Raw genomic sequence first — 21,263 nt, 5'->3', positions numbered from 1 at the left:
CACACTTGCTTAGGGCCTGCAATGGCAGACTCCTTCCAGATGTCCCAGGTACAAGCACCTTTAATAGACCGGGGAAAAGCACGACCATTGATTACATCTTGGTTAATGTAGAATTCTGGGTCCTATTGAGAGCGTTTTCTGTCATCCCAAGGGTTGATAGTGACCACAATCTATTGTCACTAGAGTTAATCAACACATTGGGCCACCGAAACGAATCGGGACCAGCAGAGACCAATATTAACCTGAACCTGGTTACAGCAGCGGGTGGCAGACGCATTAGGTGGGTGAAGGTCGCGCTAGCTCCTGATAAGCTAGCTGAGATATATAATCATGTCTCATGCTCCCTAGCAGAGGTTCGCGATCTCTTGAGCACCAATTGTGATCTGCCCGATCCCTTGGTTTTAGAGCGTATTCATAATAAGCTTCTTTTTACTCTAGCCGATTATTTTTATACTACCGATACCAAGAGGCCAAGGGTAAAAAAGCATGTCCACTAGTTTAATAAAAACTGTAGGGGGGCTAAAAACAACCTCATAAATGAGGTAAAATTGGGGTCCTAGTTAAGCATTAGAAATGCTAGGCAAATATATAAAAGAATGATCATGGAGGCTAGGTCGGAGTGGGAGGTTGCAAGGTGGGAAAGCATCAAAGTAGCCTTGGACGATCGAGACTACAGGTCCTTTTGGAATTTAGTCCGTGCAGGGTCGGCAGAGAGGTCTTCTACTATTATTCCTAATCTTAGCGAAGAGGTTTGGCTAGCCCACTTTAAGCCCCTCTATTCACTCACTGACCCTGCATCCCCAGTAGATCTAGCTGCCCAACAGAGTACACCGGAACTAGCTCCCCAGGAGGGCTCGGGTCTTGATTGCACACCTTGCACCCTGCTCGAAATCCAGGCGGCCCTCAGAAGTCTGACCACAGGAAAAGCACCGGGCCTAGATAGGATCCCTGGGGACCTTTACCTGAGTGAACAGAAAGTTTGGGCCCCTTAAATCTGGGTATATTTCAATGCCATTCTACAGGGTATGGAGATCCCCCCAACATGGCTGGGTGCAGAAATTATACCCATCCATAAAAAGGCTTCCCCTCTCGACCCGGCCAACTTCCACCCCATTAGCTTGATTGACGTCCTCCAGAAACTATTTGCCCGCCTCCTATTAACAAGGTTGCAGAGTTGGATGGACGAACATCACATTCTAACCTCCCTTCAAGCGGGCTTTCGCGCAAAGGTCTCTACTATCGACCAACTGTTTAGACTACAGTTGGTCTATTGGAAGACGGTCTCCTTGGGGGCGGGTAGTTTGTATTTGATCTTTGTGGACCTTTGGTCCGCATTTGACCTGGTCCAGAGGGATAAGCTTTGGGCAATACTACAAGAGATGGGTGCCCCCGTCCTACCTGTGCCACCTTTTTAGACGTATGCACCGAGGTACATATGCAAGGGTGAGGTATGGGAGGAATGGGGAGTTGTCGGCCCCGTTCCCGGTGGAAAAGGGAGTGAGGCAGGGGTGCATGCTGGCCCCCACGCTCTTCTCCCTTTTCCTCAATGGGCTGATTGGACATTTACTGGGAGCGAGAGACCTAGGGCCAGATGTAGGTAAATATATTTTACCGACTCATAAATACCGAATTTTACCGATTCGGTATTTATGAATCAGTAAAATATAAGGAGGGAGATGTAGGTAAATCCAGATGTGGATTTACCGAATCTGTAAAAGTCGGTATTTACCGATTCGGTAAATACCGACCGGTAATGCCCATTCATTCCTATGGGCTTTGAAGCCCATAGGAATGAATGGGCATTACCGATTCGGTATTTACCGAATCGGTAAATACCGAATTTCACAAGGGTGCAGGGGGTGTCACTTTGACACCCTCTAGCACCCCCAAAACAGGTTCGGGTGCCATGTGGCAGGCATACCTGCCCTCTGTCATATGGCACAGGTGTGCATGCAGACCGGAATCGGTATTTTACCATCAAATTGATTTTGATGGTAAAATACCGATTCGGTAAGGATTGTGGGACTCAGAAGAGTCCCACCTACATATCAAATTTACCGAATCAGTAAAAATACCGATTCGGTATTTTACAGAATCGGTAAATTTACCGATCGGTAAATTTACCGATCGGTAAATTTACCGATTCTGTAAAAATATGCTCCCTACATCTCAAATTCCATTTACCGGTCGGTAACGGCCGAATTCGGCCGTTACCGACCGGTAAATGCCTACCTACATCTGGCCCCAGACTCCCCAAAATTAGCAGGGCGTAAGATACCTGCCCTAATGTTCGCTGATGACACCCTTTCACTATCAAAATCGTCTATGGGGGAGGAGCTACGCTAGCAACCAAGATGGCTGCATAAGCTCCCGGCTCCGTCGACCTCCGCCGCTGGCGGACTTATCCTGAACTTCATCCTGACCTCCCGCCAGACTCCCGTGTGTCTGAATCGTTGCTGAGCCCAGGGGGGCAATCCCGGAGTTTTTATCGCTTTTATCGACGAAGTTACACAGTCTTTCATTTTCGGGCCTACTCCAGTGTGTGAGCCGGGGTCTCGAGTACTGACCCAGCCGGGTTTCAGTTGAACAACATCGGCCGCGGGTACCCGGCGGAGTCCGGTCTCATCGCAGTGCAAAGTATTCTCGATCCTGGTGGTGGTCTCTGGTCCCGGCGAATACTAGACAGACGGCGACGAGACGTGGTTGCCGCGGTGGGTGGGGGGCCAGATCCCGGGACCCTGCGGCAGTCCTCGGAGTCCGCGGGTGGGGCCCCCACTCTCGGCGGCGGTGTAAAGTGCGGCAAGCCTGTAAATCGCCGGTCGTCTCCGTCCACCCCGCTCCTGTTGGTTTCCCCGGAGTAGCCGGCCTCCGGGGTTGAGGACCTGCTTTGTTATCGTCCGAGCGGAGATGGATCGGATGATGTGTGGACCGACACTGGGGACCGTAACGGCCGCCATCGGGGCTCTTCACCAGCAAATGGAGGCTGCTCTCCACAACTTGACTGTAAGCATCGGGACTGTTTGTTTGAGAACGGACTCCAGCCTTGTGTCGGACCTGCAACATACGGTGACCACCGCGAAGCCTGATCTAACTCGAGAGGAGAACCCCGAACATAACCATAACCTGGTGCCAATTGTATCTGCGCAACTACAGCGGTACGCTACTGGAGCCCCTGAACAACCAGCAAGATCGGCAAAGTTATCGCCCGCACAGGACTCATTTCTTCCTTCGTTTCTGGAGACCTCCATTAATACTTTTTGGACTGACATTCGTGCACCTGGTGGACTCCGAGAATGACCTTTTTTTACCCTTTCAGGCTATATTGATCTCCTTTTTCTACGACGTTTTGACTCTTTTGCTACAATACTAGTCCTACTGGATGGTGTTTGTGCGATGGATCGTAAGGGCCAGGGCTGAATTTGACTGTTTGAATTCGGTACAGTGACTATCTTTTGGCTCTGCTGGGTTGTATCGGAGGGAGTAAGGGCCTGATGGAATCCTGATTGTCTGGGTTTGGTACAATGGCTGTGTTCGAATGGGGATTTGCCGCCTCTATGGTGCCGGGGGTTGGGCGGGAAGGTCTTTTCTCTTTCGGTGACTCCCCTATCGGTTTGCTTATTAGTCTGCTTTAACTCGCTTAGTACTATGATGGGGGATGTCTGCTTTTGGCGGGGGGGAGGGGAGTCCGGGAGCCCGTATCGTATTGTAAGACATTTCCTCCTCCATCTTTTCCCTTTCTTGGGGTGTAGTTCAGGGGGCGACAGGCACGCTGCTAGTGGGGTTAGGTCATAGCCATCTGCAGGGGTGCAGGGTGGGGGGTTGGGGGGGGGGTTTATTTTTCCTTTATTTTGTTCTATGACCTTTCTTTTTCCCTTTTCCCTTCTTCACAAGAGATGTGGCATATTCTCCTGAGCCTTTTGTTCCTCATATCTGGGTGTCGAGTGTCCAATCTTCTTATCCTGTATCCTTGGTGGGCGGGCTCCGATAATGTTTGCTTATGGTTATCGTATTGTATTGTATTGACCCAGCTCTAAGCTGGTATTGATAATTTTCGGATGCCTACAATTCTAATGTATTTCCTCAATTTATCTGCCCGTTCACCACTGTCATATGTTTTACCAAATGATACCCGATATGTACATTTCTACTCTTGTGTTATATAAAATAATAAAAAAATATATTAAAAAAAAAAAATCGTCTATGGGGATACAGCAAACATTAGAGGCATTCTGCTCCTTTTGTAGACTGAGGAACTTGGAGATTAACTTCTCCAAAACCAAGTTCATGTTCTCTTTAATACCAAACTATCTAATTGTCCGCACCCCCACTTGGATGGAACAGCGTTGGATCGAGTGTCTACCTTCGATTATTTGGGGGTTACATTAAATGATAGAATGGATTAGGGGTCTCACTTGGCTATGGCTAACCTGAAGTTGGCCCAATCTTCTGGCGGTATCCTAAAGGTCTTTAACGAGACCTCTCTTAAACTGTTGGGTCCGCCCGTGGAAATCTATAAAGTCCAGGCGAGAGGGGGTGCGCTGTATGGTGCAGACCTATGGGGCCATGTCAGCGCCGCCCCTCTTTCCCTTACTGAGAATAGTTTTATCTGGCGCCTCCTGAGACTTCCCCCGAGCACCTTACGGTTGGATCTAGGTTTGGTACCTATACAGGAGATTGTTTCAAATCGCCCCCTTCTGTACTGGAGACGACTTGAGTCCACCCCGGAGCTTACCAGCTATAGGGAGGACCTAGGGGATCTTCTGTCCAGAAGTGGTGTGCGGAACATCCCCTGGCTAAACCATATTAAGCACCTTTGCCAGGCTATTGGAATGGGGGATATGTGGTCTTCCCCTGAAGAGACCTGTGCCTTGTTCACTAAGAAATCGTTGAGCTTGGTACTCAAGTGTCATCGAATGGATCTCACACTAACAAACTCCTCCATGGGTAGGCTGACCAACACCTTTCTGGATATCAAGGTTCATCCCTACTTCGAGAAATTCTTGGATGATATTCATCCCCCTCTGGCTAAGAAACTATACATCCAGTTCAGACATGGTTCATTGCTTCTCAGGGCTGTAACACACAAGTGGTCAAAAGTCCCATGATCAGCGAGTTCTTTCCCGGGGAGGTGAGGGTAGCAGTGAGACAGATCTTCACGTTCTGCTCTTCTGCCCTCCTATTCTAAGGCAAGAGCCAAATGGATCATTCAGTTCTGCAAGTCCAGGGGTCTCAGGGACTACAGGGAGGTATTCAGAATCCTCAAATATGACACCACCCCACTGACAGTGTTTGCAACCGCTAGATTCCTACTGTCCATGTGGTACTCAAGGTGTGCAAATTTAAAAAGTGGAAGCTCCCAAACTATCGAGCCTGTAGTAACACAAATATTGTAATATATGAGGTTTCTTACAAATAAAATGCCTAGGGATTGTCCAGTGTGAGTGCTATCTGAAACTATGTTGATCCCTCTTATGTCTGTACTGTTTTAACCTTTAACCTTTAACTATTGTGTGGATATAGTATGTTTTAGGTCTGCAATGTATTATTGCTCACATTTTTTTACATTTTTATCTGTAAATGTGTATTTATGTCTTTTTATGGTTTTTAACCAATAATAAAAGCTTTTGACTGACTGACTGACTAACATTGATGTCCTTAAGAAATCTGTCTGAGTCAAAATATATTAACTTAGCGGCTGTAACAAATGAGGGATGGATGGGACTGTGACCACTGCATCATTGCCAGCAAGTAGATTTTAGTCGATGGGTTTCTGCATAGACTGGAGTACATTCTAATGGAAAACCACTTTTTTTAAAAAGATGCCTTTGGAATGTTGTTGGAAGCTAGATCTCATTCCTGAACCATACTTCTGGATGCTTGAGTCACTTGCAACATCTACTGGGTCTTATTCTAATATTTGCTAAAGTATTTGGCATATGAATGAGTGCACTTTACAAGAAAGTAGAACTGAGGTAACTAGCCCTCTAGGGATAGTGACAGGGATAGTGACAGGAGAACATAGACAATATTGAGTGTCCCAAATCGTGAGTGATGGTGTTACAGAGGCAGGGAATGGGAGTACACTAAAGCGGTGGTGGCTTGAACTCTATGAGTGGGTATTTGTATGGATCTCGTGATGAAAAATCAATTAACTAAATTATCATTCCATTCACTGAAATCAAATGGTGATTGTTGTGTTCTATGATAAAGAATAGAGTCCACCCTAGCCTGATTTGCAGTTGAAATTATTTGCTAAAACCCTTAAAGCCCCAGTCATTCCAGTCAATTGGTTTGTAAAAACCATTAGTCATGTCTCCCGAATTACCCCCTGACAGCTCCGCCTTCTCCGCCTCTGCTCCCTCGGGAGCCCAGTGGGACTAGTCACTAGTGTTTCAGTGAATACATGCCAGCTGGCATTTACAAAGAGGAAGCCTCTGAAAAACACATCAAAACCGGGGACTGTAGTTTACCTGTGGACTTTCATTGAAGTCAAGCGCATTTCAGGAGGGAGACTTCTAAAACAAAGCTGTTGGGCTGTAAAATAATCGGGAGTCTCCCACCTGTTTCGGATCCGTTGTCATGTGTGGTTTGTACCACAGAGGACCTGGACGGCTGGACCAAAGGCTGTGCATGAAAGATCTGCTAACGTTAGGGAGTGGGATGTTATGATATGTTATGTCACGGCGGGATGTCTTATATCGAGTACTCACTGTGTGACGTCACTTCTTCGCAGCTTGCATACCTGAACACCTGATGTCCCTTCAGGGCTCGTCCTCTCATGTCAGGAGCACCAAGTTGATGTAGACTTCCGGCTGCCACACAGAGACCACCAGCTTCTGTGGGGACAACTCGGCCCTCGTACCGGTTCTGGGTCCCTCCCGAGAGCTGATCGAGGCGTCTTTCCTCCGCCTTCTGCAGTGGTGGCCCCTTGACCTGGGTCCGTTCTGGGCTCCGCTTGAGAGTGAGTCGAGGTTCGCTGCTCTGGACTCTTCTGCAGGGCTTGGTCTGCTGTTGGCCTTGGCTCCGTGGCCCGGGGACGTGGCCGATGGCCAAAGAACAGCAGGAGATGTCTTATGGCGATGAGCGCGCCATTGTTCTCCTGGGCTCAAGGCATCCTTTGGAGCCAAACAGGATGGGCCACTTCAGAGAACGTACAGGACGTGCAAGAATAGCCCGGGGACGCGTCCACCTGTGAGCTGCAGCCGAGGGCGGATTAAACTCACTTTACAGAATTGGGAATTCATCTCTCCCTAGTGAGTAAATCATTTCCAGTAAAAAATATGAATCTCCTGAAACAATTAAAACCGTTTTCAGAGTAAAATCTCGGAGTGGACTCGAAGTCTTTGATGAGAAAGGACATTATACACATAGTTTAATAATCTTTGAGAACAACGTCTTCATCTGCAAATACAATAGTTGTGAAACTGCTCAGTAGGTTCGTTATCTGCTGTAGACACTTGGGTTTACGGTTGGCCAAAGCAACAGAGGAAACAGTACTTTAGTCTTTTTTATTTAACAGCGTTTTGCATCCAGGAGTAGTCCTGGCTGGCCAGTTGATTATTGATCCAGTACATGCGAAACATTGATTTGCAATAGAAAAGCCCTGGCTTGAAACATTGGCCCTTGGTGACATGATGCCTTATGATACCTAGATACGAACTGAAGGCATAGGTTCACAGCCAAACCTGGTACCAACTCAGTCTTAAAATCATCTGATGCCCGGAGGACAAATAGCTTCTTACTGAATAATATTACGGAAATATTGCTTATATGTAGGACGAGTTCTCCAGGGAGGGTTTAGATCCCAGATTCATCAACTCTGAATAATTTTACAGCTATTTGCCTGGATTCTGGAAGGTGATTTATTAAAATGATTTTCTGCTTTTTCACATATGAGTATAAAGAGAGTATATCCTTACTGGAGAACTTTTGTTACATGTAAATAACTTTTCCTCCTCGGCCAGGGATCCTTCCCGGATTCATAAGCTTATAATAGACCAGAGAACACTAACCAGAGAGAAGCAAGGCAGCAAGTCCATGGAAGGTGCTCACCCATCTTTTTAAGGACTTCAGCCCTGCCTGCGAGTTGGCATCAGCACCGAAATCCAAGCAATGATGCTTTCAAGACAGTACTAAGGAGTCCTCTCTTCCACAGAGCACTGTTAAGGACACATTCCCCAGGAGGGATGCCAGGGACACTTTATCTTGAGCAGAATGAGCACCAAGGACATCTGTCATGTATCAGTCTGGCACCTTATAACTCTGTGTCACTGCTCGCCACCATGCAGCCTGGACCCGGAAACCCCCTTCATGGAGTTCATGGGACCCTAGTGACTGTCTGGACTCACTACAATCCCTGGTCGAGTCTAGTTCTTGAATATCTTGGCACGTGCTGAATGAAGTGTGAAAGAGTTGTTTTACGGAAAAATTGTAGGGAAGACTGATTCATTGGAAAATCTAAATTAGAATTTGCCTTCAGTAGAAAAAAAGAATGTCCTCAGTACTACTGTGGCTCTGTGACTAACTGGGAATGGTTCGACAGTTGAACAGGCCTGGATAGCTATGTCAGACAGACCATGTCCAACGGTTCCTAGGCGGTTTACGTACAGTTTGACGGAACCGGCTAGAGATCCGGTTGGAATCTTCTAGTCAGACCACCATGGAAATTTTGAAGAGTTCTAAACTTCTGAAAGAAAGACAGTAAAGCGCGAAGACTAGTTCATGGAGAAGTAATCGCAGTGTGGTAAATAAATAAATAATACCCTATTTTTGACTAGACTTATAGCATAACAGATAGCTCAATAAATAAGAGTCAAGATTCGAGGTAGTAGGAGTTTCTGCAGGTTTATTACAGCATAAGGACAGGATCAGGACAACCTGCATAGGAACAGAATGACAGGGCCCAGCAGGACAACTGGGGCCCAGCAAGGGAAAAGAGGCCCAGCAGCTGCTGGGGCTAGGTCTGGGATGAGCGCGCTAACATTCAATAACAAAACACAGGCATATATACATAGCGCAAACACATAGCATTACATTGCAGTAGGCGTGATGGTGGGTGGAGCAGAAGGCGTGACGCGTAGCAGTCGCGAAAGATAACAGTAAAAAGAGGTGTAACTGGGAGTATACTTAGACATGTGATGCAAACGTAACAGAATATGTCATGAATGGGGCGGAAACACTGGAGGGGGCTACCTAAGGAGCCGGGACCTCTAACCTAATGGTGCGCGAAAACTGGCAATGACGTATTACTAGGAGAAGCTGGGGGCTACGAACTCTGTGCTAGGAGCAGAGACTAGAGTCTGGAGGGTCGGAGCGACATGTACCTAAACCCTATCTGGTATCTGATGTTTAGGGAACATGTTGATATAAACTAGAAGTCATGAGGGGAGAAGCTAACTTGATTCTAAGACTGGACCATGCATTATTCTACATGTAGTGCGTGGTGAAAAATACTAAATGACCATTAAATACAGTATTTCTCTAACATGGAGACGAGAAGGCTAGACAATGACGGAAACTATTGATGCAGTTCAGTAGCTTAGGAATGCAGAAGAGGAGGATTGAACTGATAGCTGGAATCATAACATACTCTTGGCAGACTCAGAGGCAGAGCCAAGCTACACCGGGCACTGCGAGGCAGGAAGTAAGTGAAGGGTCGAGGATACAGGTGGGGGCTGTATCGCTCCTCAGCGAGGCTTTCAGGAGACAGGAGCTGAATCTGTGGTCCGGGCCCTTTTGAGGCCTGGAAACGGGGACTTTATAATAGAATAACGTGCACACTGGGAAACGTGGCAACATAACTTTACATAGGCCTAATATTCGTAGTATTCACGAGGATTGGAAACTAGCATACTAAAGGTGGACACAACCATAATTGCGTCATTAATCGGACATGGGGAATAACATATGCATATTGGTCATGCACACATAACATATGATGGATGAGGCGTAGGGACACAGAACATGGCAAAATTTACTTTTCCACATTCCCTCCTTGTCACTACGTTTCCATCAGGAAACATCAATTTTCATGATACCATCTATCATTTCATACAGTATCATTTGCTCGTCTCGAATTGTCTTGGAACGGGACTTAGAACGGGGCTTGGAACTAGGAATACAAGAGGTAGCACACATGCTGCAAATCGCAGGGCCACATTGTATACAGAGGCAGCAGCTAAATATGATTGCTACTGCAATACCTAGAAAGGACAGGACTTTCCATCCCCATGCGGAAATTATATTCCAGAACCAACCGGACCATGTCCAGGTGCCTGGATCTTGGTGTAACAGATGGGCAATTTTATGGAGTCTGGTTATAGCTGAATAAACAGACGGCGCGTTATTTGGAATGAAAATGCAGCAACTAGATCCGATGACTCTACAGGCCCCGCCCCTATCGGCCAGTATGACGTCAAGGACGAGACGATTTTGCAAAACGACAAATCTCATAGCAGATTGTTCTTCAGTTAGGTTGCCTAGAGCAGAGGCAGTCTCATTTACTACAGCTTCAAGGGTTCTTGTTAACCTACGGATCAGTTTACTATTCTGGACAGGTCCTACAAAGAAGAAGAAACCTTTATTGAAATCTGTATACTGTTCTAGAGTAGTTTCAGTATAATCGACAATTGGGGACTCCCTTCTATGTCTAATGTGTACTAGATGTGTGTTTCTGTGATAATCAGATGGGGCTAGAAAAACAGGTGGCAGTAGGAAAGCAATGTAACAGGTTCCCTCCCAATCGAGGGGCAGACGAACATATGCAGTTTGACCACAAATAAAATAAGAATGACGTGAAGCTTTGAAAACAGATTTCCCACTGTCACTATACTGGATAACAGTAGTACATTCACTATGACCTACATGTACAGAACCATAACTACGGACACATAATTCGCCTTTGACAGGTAGTACTGAAATAGCAGGTAAGTCTGGAGTAGTATCAGACTGAACATTCAGGACCATGAAATTCGACGAATAATTACCTAAATTATATACTTCGTTTTCTAGATCTAAACCTGTTCTGTGGGGGAAACCTTGCTTGTCTGAGAAACATGTACTGTTAAGAAAAGACATATCTGTTGAGGATGACGTTAACGTGGACCATGCTCCACACGAACCATTGTGTGAGAATGGATAAGGAAAGAGTGGCAGAACTCCCTTCGGTGTCTGGAAAGGGGGGAGTCGACCACACACCCAACAATTAGTGGCATTGCTGGTCTGGTGTGAATAATGTAACATACGGATGAATGTGTTGTTGCGCATAGCGAGGCGGTAGGAATATTCGTGAGGAGGCAGATCACTAAACGTGTGCTCTACTGTAGTATTAGCAGACATATTTACATGAGGAACTGGTAAATACAGATAGAACGCATAGCTGGTGCAGGAAATCATAATGCTGATGAATAATACGAAACTCAGAAAAACGATACATTGAAGTGAACTTCGACTGACTCTCTCACTATGGGGGTCTATTTTATACATGTCAGAAACAGTCTAACCGTTTCACCTAGGGGAGGACTTATACAATCAAACTGACTGACTTATTTTACTAGACCTGAGCTTTAACTTATACTCCTGCTGCGGAGTTTTCTCTAACAAGGGAGGGGTTGTAATAATGTCTTGTGCGGGACAGTCCTTTAAAACAATGTTTTGGCAGTCCTTCGAATCCTGGGAATCCTTGGAAATGTTCTTGGAGACTGGTTTCAATCCATTGAAAAGTTTTACATGAGAAAGATGGACCCACCCCTTCCTGCCTTCCAACTTGACGGCAGTTCGGGTGGTCAAGAGGACCTGACGTGGCTCCTTCCAACGTGGTTCCAGCGGACTTGATCTGTCGAAATTCCGGACCATCACAAGGGAGCCTGGAACGATCTCGTGCGGTGCCACCTCGGTATTGTCTGGAAAGGCGGCGGCAACCTGTGAACGACATGAGTTGAGGGCAGACATCAAGGAAGCTAGGTAATCTGTCAGCATATTACATGAAACATCAGTAATACTTCGGGGTCTAGGAGTACCCCACATGTTAGGGGGGCGGCCGAATACGACCTCATACGGGGACAGACCTGATCTGGAATGTGCGACCATGCGCATATAAAATAAAGCGACTGGCAGAGCTATTAACCAGTCCACACCTTTGTCTTTACAGACTTTTGCAATACGGATTTTCAGGGTCTGATTATGTCTCTCCACGAGACCGGCTGCTTCAGGATGGCGTACACAATGAAACTTCCACTGGTACCCTAACAAAAGGGAAACGTGTTTCATGAGTTCAGATGAGAATGGCTGGCCGTTATCAGAATATACGACTCTAGGGAGTCCATATCTAGGGAAGAATTCACGAACCAACTGCTTGGCAGTGGTCGCGGCTGTGTAATCTGGGACTGGATATGCTTCTGTCCATCTGGACAAAGCGCATACAACTACAAGGACATACTTGAAACCTCGACATCGCTCCATCTGAATATAATCCATCTGGAGGACCTCAAAAGGGTGGTCAGGGGGCTGGAAACCACCTTGTTCCACCGGGACACTTTTACCTGGATTAAACTGACAACATATCATACAGGTACGGACTTTCTGCTTGGCTGCAGCTCGTAAATGCTTGTTGAACCAAATGTTCTGGATACTGTCTAACATAGCTTTTTCTCCTAAATGTGCTGGACTATGTGCGGTATTGATAATGACTTGAACCATAGAATCGGGGAGAAACCATGTGGCTCTACCCTTCGTTAACCATCCTTGATCTGTCTGGACCCCTCCTTGTTCAGACCATTTCTTCATTTCATCGGGAGTAGCATGTAACTGTATATCTATGACATCTTGTGTAGGGACCTTAACTGTCATGCATGTAGTCGGATCTGGAGTATGTGTCTGATTAACTGGAATGTCTGGAGTCTGTGCTGTAAGCTTGGCTGTGCGATCCGCTAGATCGTTACCTTGAGAAATAATGTCAGTAACTTTCGTATGTGCTTTGCATTTCATGATAGCAATGGATGTCGGTAAATGTATGGCATCTAACAGGGCTTGAATAAGGAGACCATGCTGAATCTTGGTTCCATGAGAAGTCATGAAACCTCTCTCCTGCCAGAGCACTCCGAAGTCGTGTACAACTCCGAATGCGTAACGTGAATCTGTGTAAACATTAACTTTCAGGTTCTTGGCATGTATACAGGCTTGTGTCAGAGCGACTAGCTCTGCTGCTTGAGCGGACAGGGTGTCAATACGGTGTGTTTCAATAACTTCAGTGTCAGTAGTCACTGCATACGCGGCGACTAGTTCTCCTGTACTAGTTCTCATACATGAACCATCCACATAAAGTGTCAGGTCAGGATCTGGTAACGGAATGTCTGTCAGGTCTTGTCTTGGCTTTGTCGTAACGTTAACTACTTCCACACAGTCATGTGTGTCTGGATTTGAATTAACTGATGGTAACAGTGTAGCAGGATTCAGAACGTTGCAGCGTCTAATTTCTATGTGTGGCTGGAACAGTGTCAATTCATAACCTGTTAAACGTGCAATTGTCAAGTGCTGTGTTTGTGTTCGGTTTAAAAGAACTTCTACTGAATGTGGAACTTGTACTGTCAGTGAATGTCCTAAAACTATGGAATCACTTTGTCTGATAGCTAGTGCTGTGGCTGCAACTGACTTGAGGCACGCAGGTAACGCCTGGGCGACTGGATCTAATGTGCTAGAAAAATAAGCACAGGGCTTGTATTGTCCTGCTTGATCTTGTGTGAGAACAGATAATGCTGTACCTTCGCGTTCTGTAACAAAAAGTGTAAAAGGCTTACTGTAGTTCGGTGTAGCTAGAACTGGAGCTTGGCATAAAGCTTTCTTTAACTCGTTAAAACTAAGTGTATGTTCAGATGTCCAAGGGAGGACAGTCGATACGGCTGCCTCCTGTGTCGTTAACTGTTTCAGTGGCTTGGCCAGAAATGCATACTGAGGAATCGATTGTCTACAATAAGAAGTAAGGCCGATAAAGGCACGTACCTCCTTCTGGGTTCTGGGCTGGGGAAGACTCGCTATTAACTGGATACGGTCGGGTGTCAACTGCCTACCCCTCTTGGACAGCAAGTGTCCTAAGTATACCACTTGCTGGACACAGAATTGAAGCTTCGAAGGTGACACTTTGTGCCCCATCTCGGCAAGGAAATACAAAACTGTAAGGGATGCTCGCTCGCAAGCACGTTCAGAACGGGCTGTGATCAGTAGATCATCGACATACTGGAGCAGGGCAGTGTCAGTTGGCATGTGAATATTGTCTAGTTGTCTCTTGAGTGCTTGACTGTAAATACTAGGGCTTTCTGTGAAACCTTGAGGAGCGCGTGTAAACATATAGCTCCTTCCATTTAAACAAAATCCGAAAAGAAACTGGCTGTCTGGATGAATCGGAACACTAAAAATGCATTCTTAAGGTCTATGACAGTGAAGAACATGGCTTCGGAATCAATGGCTGTTAACAGGGAAGAAATATCTGGGACAACTGGGTACTGAGGAATAATACATTTATTAAGCTCTCGTAAATCAATCACTAATCGATATACTGGGGGTGCATTTGGATCAGTATGTTTCATGACTGGAATGATCGGAGAATTACATACATTGGAGTCAGTTTCTACAACTACTCCTTGAGCCATGAGCTCGTCAATAATTTTGGATAAGGCTGCTATAGCCTCAGGTGGCAATCTGTACTGTCTGATTCGTGGTAACACTACACCTGGTTTGAGAGTCACACGATGGGGTGTGATTTGCATGTAACCTACATCAGTTGGACCTTGCGCCCATAAGTGCTGCGGAACATTAGACAATCTTGAATCAAAATCTCGTAATACATAGTGACCCTTAAAGTCACGTAGGAACAGACGTATTCCCTCTGGGGAACAGCAAATAACTGCACCTAATTCTTTCAGTGTCTTAATGCCTAATAGATTTTCTGGACATGACTTAGTAAGTAACAGATCAGTAGTGCGGGACAATGGACCTACTTCTAGAGTAACTGGCTTTGATATCTCATTAACTATTGGCTTTCCTGAAAATCCAAGGGAAACATTTCTTGAGCCTGAGAGTGGAGCCCCTGGAACTTCGGCATGACTAATTGTGGTCCTACTTGCCCCTGTATCAATCAAAAACTTTCTGTCTTTCCCTAATACTTGACTGTGAACATAGGGACCTTCTTGATCTACAGGTATCTCGATGAGAGGCAAGCCTACCTCCCTCTCTAGGCTGTTTCATGAATATGACTGGTACTCTGGATACTCGGACTGTGCATACTGATACATCTGCTGTGTAACATGCTGTGTTGCAGCAATAGGCTGCGGTGCGGGAACTGTCTGTTGTGCATTCTGTGGCTGAGGAATCTGTGAAACTTGTTCTTGTCTAGGCGGACGTGGTCTTTCTTTAGTTTTACCAGTAGCTATGTTATGTTTCAGAACTGCACACTCGTTTATAAAATGACCTGGCTGTTTACAATAATTGCAGTTCCCTTTAACGGGAGCTGCAGAATGACTGGCTTGATTCGGACCCCTCTTCTGACTGTCTTGAGGAATAGATTGTGCAACTAGCACTTTCATTTTTGTGTCTTTCATACGTTTTCTTTCGTGTTCTTGCTCTTCTCTGATTCTATTCTGGTGGTACTGGAGCATCTGGAGCATCTGGGACGGAGTATTTGCTTGCCAGGTGCTTTCGACTTTCAAAACTCGGTTTTTAATTTGTGGACTTGAATTCTCGACTAATTTGGTAACGAAAAGATGAGGGTATGACTCACTACTTGTCTTGAGACCACTATTAATACTAAAACATTTTTCAAACCTAGAATAAAAATCACTAATATCTTCATCTTGTTTCTGTTTACAGGCTGAGATTGCATCCCAGTCTTCTTTCCTCGTTGTCAATAATCTGGGTAAAACTTGAATCAATAATTCTGGTAATTCTTTACATTTATCTCCAAGACCGGTACCTGGTACTCGTGCCTTGTCTTCAGCTTCTAGAGCTGCCCAATCGATCTTTTTCTCTCCCACCTCCCATTCTTTTTCCTTTAACTTTTCATACACCCCTGCGGGTAACAGGACCTTTAACATTTTAATGATATCTGGGTAAGTGTATTCTCCCATACGGAGCATGTCTTTTAATTCTCTATGGAACCCTGCTGGATCTTTGTCATGACAGGGAATTAATTTCTTCATTTCAAGAAGTTCCATCTTTGAAATCGGAGTGTATACAAACACTCGTTGCATTACGCCCCCCGCCCCTTGGACTGGGTGGACTTCTCGTAACGGATTCTGTCTGTCTATGTAAAACGATTTACTTTCTGGGGGTGAGACATGAACAAAATGCGGGTTCAGGAACGTTCTATATTTGTGGCGCTGTTCTAGAATGACACTAATTAAATCGGTACCTAGACCTCTCCATCTATACTGGAGTAACTCGTTCAGGATATCGTGTAACGGACCTGGATCAGAATGTTGACCCTCATACAGAGTGATGAGGTGCTGGATCATATACATACCCACCAGTCGTTGCTCGGCTGGGGGCAGTTTCAGAAACATTTGTGCCACTATTTCGTCTGGAAAAGTGGTAGAATCAGTAATCCATCGGACTGCTGATCGGGCTAGTTCTTGTTCATGCATGGTACTTAACTCACTGTAACCGACTCGTGATTTCAGAATGTGATCGGTAGCTTGAAATACTTGTTCTAGAGAACCTTGTTCTGGTGCTGGATGATGAAAAATAGACTTGTGTTCTAGGCGTAAATGGCGATCTGGAAATCTAGATTTTCCTACATACGCTATTCTGGCGGGATTCTCGTCTTCCTCTTCAGGATCAGAGATACTTTCTTTCTCACTTACTTGTGCTGCTTTACGCTGGTCGTGTAACCTTATTATTTCTTTACGAATTTTCTTGTACATACTCTCCATGGCACTGACGGTCTTGTGCTTACCCTCGGCTATATTATCACTCCACCTTGTCAGGATTCTCATTTCGGCGGGATCTTTAGACGGGTAATCTTGTTCTCTTATTAGACAATTGATCAGGAATTTTAATATCATGAGCTGGATCTCGGCTTTCCTTTGAGACATAATCTCGCCAATACTTTCTGGATCATCCCCTGTACGGATGAAACGATATATTCTGTCTAGATCTTCTTTCATATTCGGTAAGGTGACTAGATACTCGGTCACTCTTCTTACACGTAAGGAATATAAAACCATAGTATATTCGCCTGGAACTGGATCATAAACACATTCGTTAAGGGCTTGCCTGATTTCTGTGACAGACCTATTACTTTTAGGAGTACGCTGTGATGCTTGAGCATGTAATTCGAGTGCTGTTAAACGCTTGTGTGGCGGTGGGGTTTGAGGAACACCTCCTCCCGCGGCCCCTAAACTAGAATCGTCGACTGACATTCTTCGTCCTGGCAGAGTCGGTAATTGTAACGTGGGCTGGACTTGTATGACGGACTGGGCCGGGGGAGCTGTTAAGGGCACCCCGGTGTCTGGAGGAGCAGGAAGTGCCTGATTTACAGGGACTGGCGGAGCGCGAACAGGATTTGCATATTCGGGGACTGTGTCGTCCAGATAGGACGAAATAAAAATATCAGCTGCGGTCGGTTTGTGACGTAGCTTGGTCGGAACTAATGGTGGCGGGAAATTACTGGATGCCTCTGGGGTCGCTTTTGGCAAACCTTCGGCAAGAAGAGGATACATACCCTTAATAAGGGCATGCCTCTGTCTGTCTGACTGTTCGGCTTTGACTTGTTCACCTATCTCGATTAATTCTCTTCCTTGGACTCGTTCTTGGGATTCTCTACTTAACTCTGACTTTCTGACTTCCTTTTCCGTTCTTCTATGCGCTTCCTTACGCCATAACTCGATGGCATCTTTCTGTGACTGTCTGGCTTTCTTTTTCCATAATGCTTCTTCTACTCGCATGATACATTCGGCATCCCATGTACCTGATACGGGCCATCTATACTTTTCTTCTAACTGTTTGGTATACTCTACCCATAAATCTAGATACATTATGGCGCTTATGCCATGTTTCTGATACATAAAATAACCTGGACTGTCCCTAGGTGGGACAGGAACCGCTTCCTCTAACAGACCCTTTCTAGTTTTTAACTGACGTAACTTGGAAAATATAGGCATTACTGCACTGTAATTTGGACACAATACAGTACACAATAAAAACACGAAATCACATCGCACTCATACCACAACAGTAAAATACATAAAGAACATTATAAATAACAGTTCGAGCAGAATATTACCTGAAATACTGAGAACAGAAACAGAACAGAATTTCTCGAGAACGGAACAGACTAGAATTACTGGATGCACTGCTATAACAGTACGGAACATACCGGTCCCATAAAGGAACGCATCAAGACCCGTATCCACCTAGGTGAACACTTCGTTTGTGAGTCTGGGCACCACCAACCCACGGACCAGGAGTCAATTTAGATTGGTCCTGTCTAGATACTACCCCAGCAATGGTACTCACCGGGCAGCACGGAACGGAAGGCCTCGGACTGGACTGGACGACGGACGACGAACTTCGGACTTCGGACTTCAGTTACAGGTGGGCCTCCGGATACCTCGGACCTTGGACTCTCGGCTTGGGCTCTGGTCGGGACTCGCCGCGTTCCTCCACCGTCTCGTTTGGATGCTGGACCGCCTCCTCCGTCTCCTCCGTGGGCCTGAGGGATACTTGAGCAGAAATATCTGCCACTGCGCAGAAGAGTTCCGTCACGACTGCAGAGGGTCAGGGGGTCGGCGTGGCTTCACCGACGCGTGGGGAAAGGGCAAGTCCCTATTCGGGCGCCATTATGTGGTAAATAAATAAATAATACCCTATTTTTGACTAGACTTATAGCATAACAGATAGCTCAATAAATAAGAGTCAAGATTCGAGGTAGTAGGAGTTTCTGCAGGTTTATTACAGCATAAGGACAGGATCAGGACAACCTGCATAGGAACAGAATGACAGGGCCCAGCAGGACAACTGGGGCCCAGCAAGGGAAAAGAGGCCCAGCAGCTGCTGGGGCTAGGTCTGGGATGAGCGCGCTAACATTCAATAACAAAACACAGGCATATATACATAGCGCAAACACATAGCATTACATTGCAGTAGGCGTGATGGTGGGTGGAGCAGAAGGCGTGACGCGTAGCAGTCGCGAAAGATAACAGTAAAAAGAGGTGTAACTGGGAGTATACTTAGACATGTGATGCAAACGTAACAGAATATGTCATGAATGGGGCGGAAACACTGGAGGGGGCTACCTAAGGAGCCGGGACCTCTAACCTAATGGTGCGCGAAAACTGGCAATGACGTATTACTAGGAGAAGCTGGGGGCTACGAACTCTGTGCTAGGAGCAGAGACTAGAGTCTGGAGGGTCGGAGCGACATGTACCTAAACCCTATCTGGTATCTGATGTTTAGGGAACATGTTGATATAAACTAGAAGTCATGAGGGGAGAAGCTAACTTGATTCTAAGACTGGACCATGCATTATTCTACATGTAGTGCGTGGTGAAAAATACTAAATGACCATTAAATACAGTATTTCTCTAACATGGAGACGAGAAGGCTAGACAATGACGGAAACTATTGATGCAGTTCAGTAGCTTAGGAATGCAGAAGAGGAGGATTGAACTGATAGCTGGAATCATAACATACTCTTGGCAGACTCAGAGGCAGAGCCAAGCTACACCGGGCACTGCGAGGCAGGAAGTAAGTGAAGGGTCGAGGATACAGGTGGGGGCTGTATCGCTCCTCAGCGAGGCTTTCAGGAGACAGGAGCTGAATCTGTGGTCCGGGCCCTTTTGAGGCCTGGAAACGGGGACTTTATAATAGAATAACGTGCACACTGGGAAACGTGGCAACATAACTTTACATAGGCCTAATATTCGTAGTATTCACGAGGATTGGAAACTAGCATACTAAAGGTGGACACAACCATAATTGCGTCATTAATCGGACATGGGGAATAACATATGCATATTGGTCATGCACACATAACATATGATGGATGAGGCGTAGGGACACAGAACATGGCAAAATTTACTTTTCCACAGCAGATGACTGAAGAAAGTACTGTAACCCTAATTGCACTTGGAATAGCTATTGTGTTATTCCCCAAATCCAGTATCGTCAATAGTTTTTGAATGTTACTCAGTTTTGGCAAGTAGGTAATTTAACCTAAGGAGGAGTAGACGCGCTCAGCTATTATTGTTTCCTTCAGGTAAAACCTCTGTCGCTCATCTGGGAAGGGGGTAGTTCACCCATAATAGTAGATACCATATTCTCTTCTAGAACTTGAGGTAAATTTGCCTCATTTTCAAAATGCCTCTATAGTTCTCCACCTCATTGTTTTAACGTATTGCTTTAATGTATAGGACAGGTGAAAGCAGAAATGGGTTTGTGTGTTACTTGTTACATTTGGGGTTATGGGTTCTACAAGCACATAGAACAGCAGATACACATGCATGTGGAAATGGAAATGACGCCCCATTGCACACCAGGCGCATGTGGGTAATTCTCAACAATGGTCGCAGTTTCTCATCACGGTGCCCTTCCACTGCATCCAAATATGTGATTGGTCCGAAAAGAGAAGCTGAGGTGTTTATTAATAGGTATGTAATCAGTGACATATTGAGGAAATCACTCATCAGAAGCGATCCGCCAATGTGGAAAAACAGACATATGTGAATGGCCTCAAACTAGGAGACACGGTGGCCTTCACCTCTGCATTTTTCACTGCCTTTGGTGAAGCCACTGGTGTGCCGCCTTATTGAGGTACTTGCATCTGTCGCTGTCACCAAGCAAATAAATGTACATTCATCTACTATGCAATACTACTTGAAGAAGAAATATAGGTGTCTCATATGTACACATAAATACAACATAAAAAATAATTCAGGACTTCATTGAAGCTTGGTTAAAAGACAAGCATTGACAATGCAAATAGATCTGGCTTATGAATAAATATGCTTTTTATGTCACTGATGCGCTTAGGCACTGAAATTACCACACATGGACTTTGGCACTAGTCTTTGCTCTCAGGCATCCATTCATCCATCCTCGATTCATTCTTGCATTTATTCTGTGACTCAACCATGATAAAATCTTCACAAACGTAACAACATATGAAAGATGAATTGAAAGATTACAAGTAGAAAAAAGAAAACATGCTACAGTCTACACATGGTGGAAATATGATTGTAATCACAAAACAGTGGTATTGTACTTAGTCTATCGCT

At 45.5% G+C, this 21,263-nt stretch overlaps 1 protein-coding gene across 2 annotated transcripts in view; it reads right to left on the bottom strand.

Moving 5' to 3' along the window:
• LOC144755681 (Fc receptor-like protein 5) overlaps positions 1 to 21,263 on the bottom strand; it is a 303,522-nt gene that overhangs the window by 259,181 nt on the left and 23,078 nt on the right. Inside the window, exon 1 of one of the 2 annotated variants that reach the window (XM_078644854.1) lies at positions 6,743 to 6,940. The exons of the other annotated variant lie outside the window; for it this stretch is intronic. The gene's annotated coding sequence lies outside the window, so the exon portion shown is untranslated. Of the gene's footprint in view, positions 1 to 6,742; positions 6,941 to 21,263 lie in introns of those variants that run through there. 2 annotated transcript variants of the gene reach the window in all.

Source organism: Lissotriton helveticus, chromosome 5_1, assembly GCF_964261635.1.
Source record: "Lissotriton helveticus chromosome 5_1, aLisHel1.1, whole genome shotgun sequence".
NCBI lineage: Eukaryota > Metazoa > Chordata > Amphibia > Caudata > Salamandridae > Lissotriton > Lissotriton helveticus.
The sequence above is the reverse complement of the archived record's forward strand: the minus strand, read 5'-3'. Positions and strand labels throughout refer to the sequence as shown.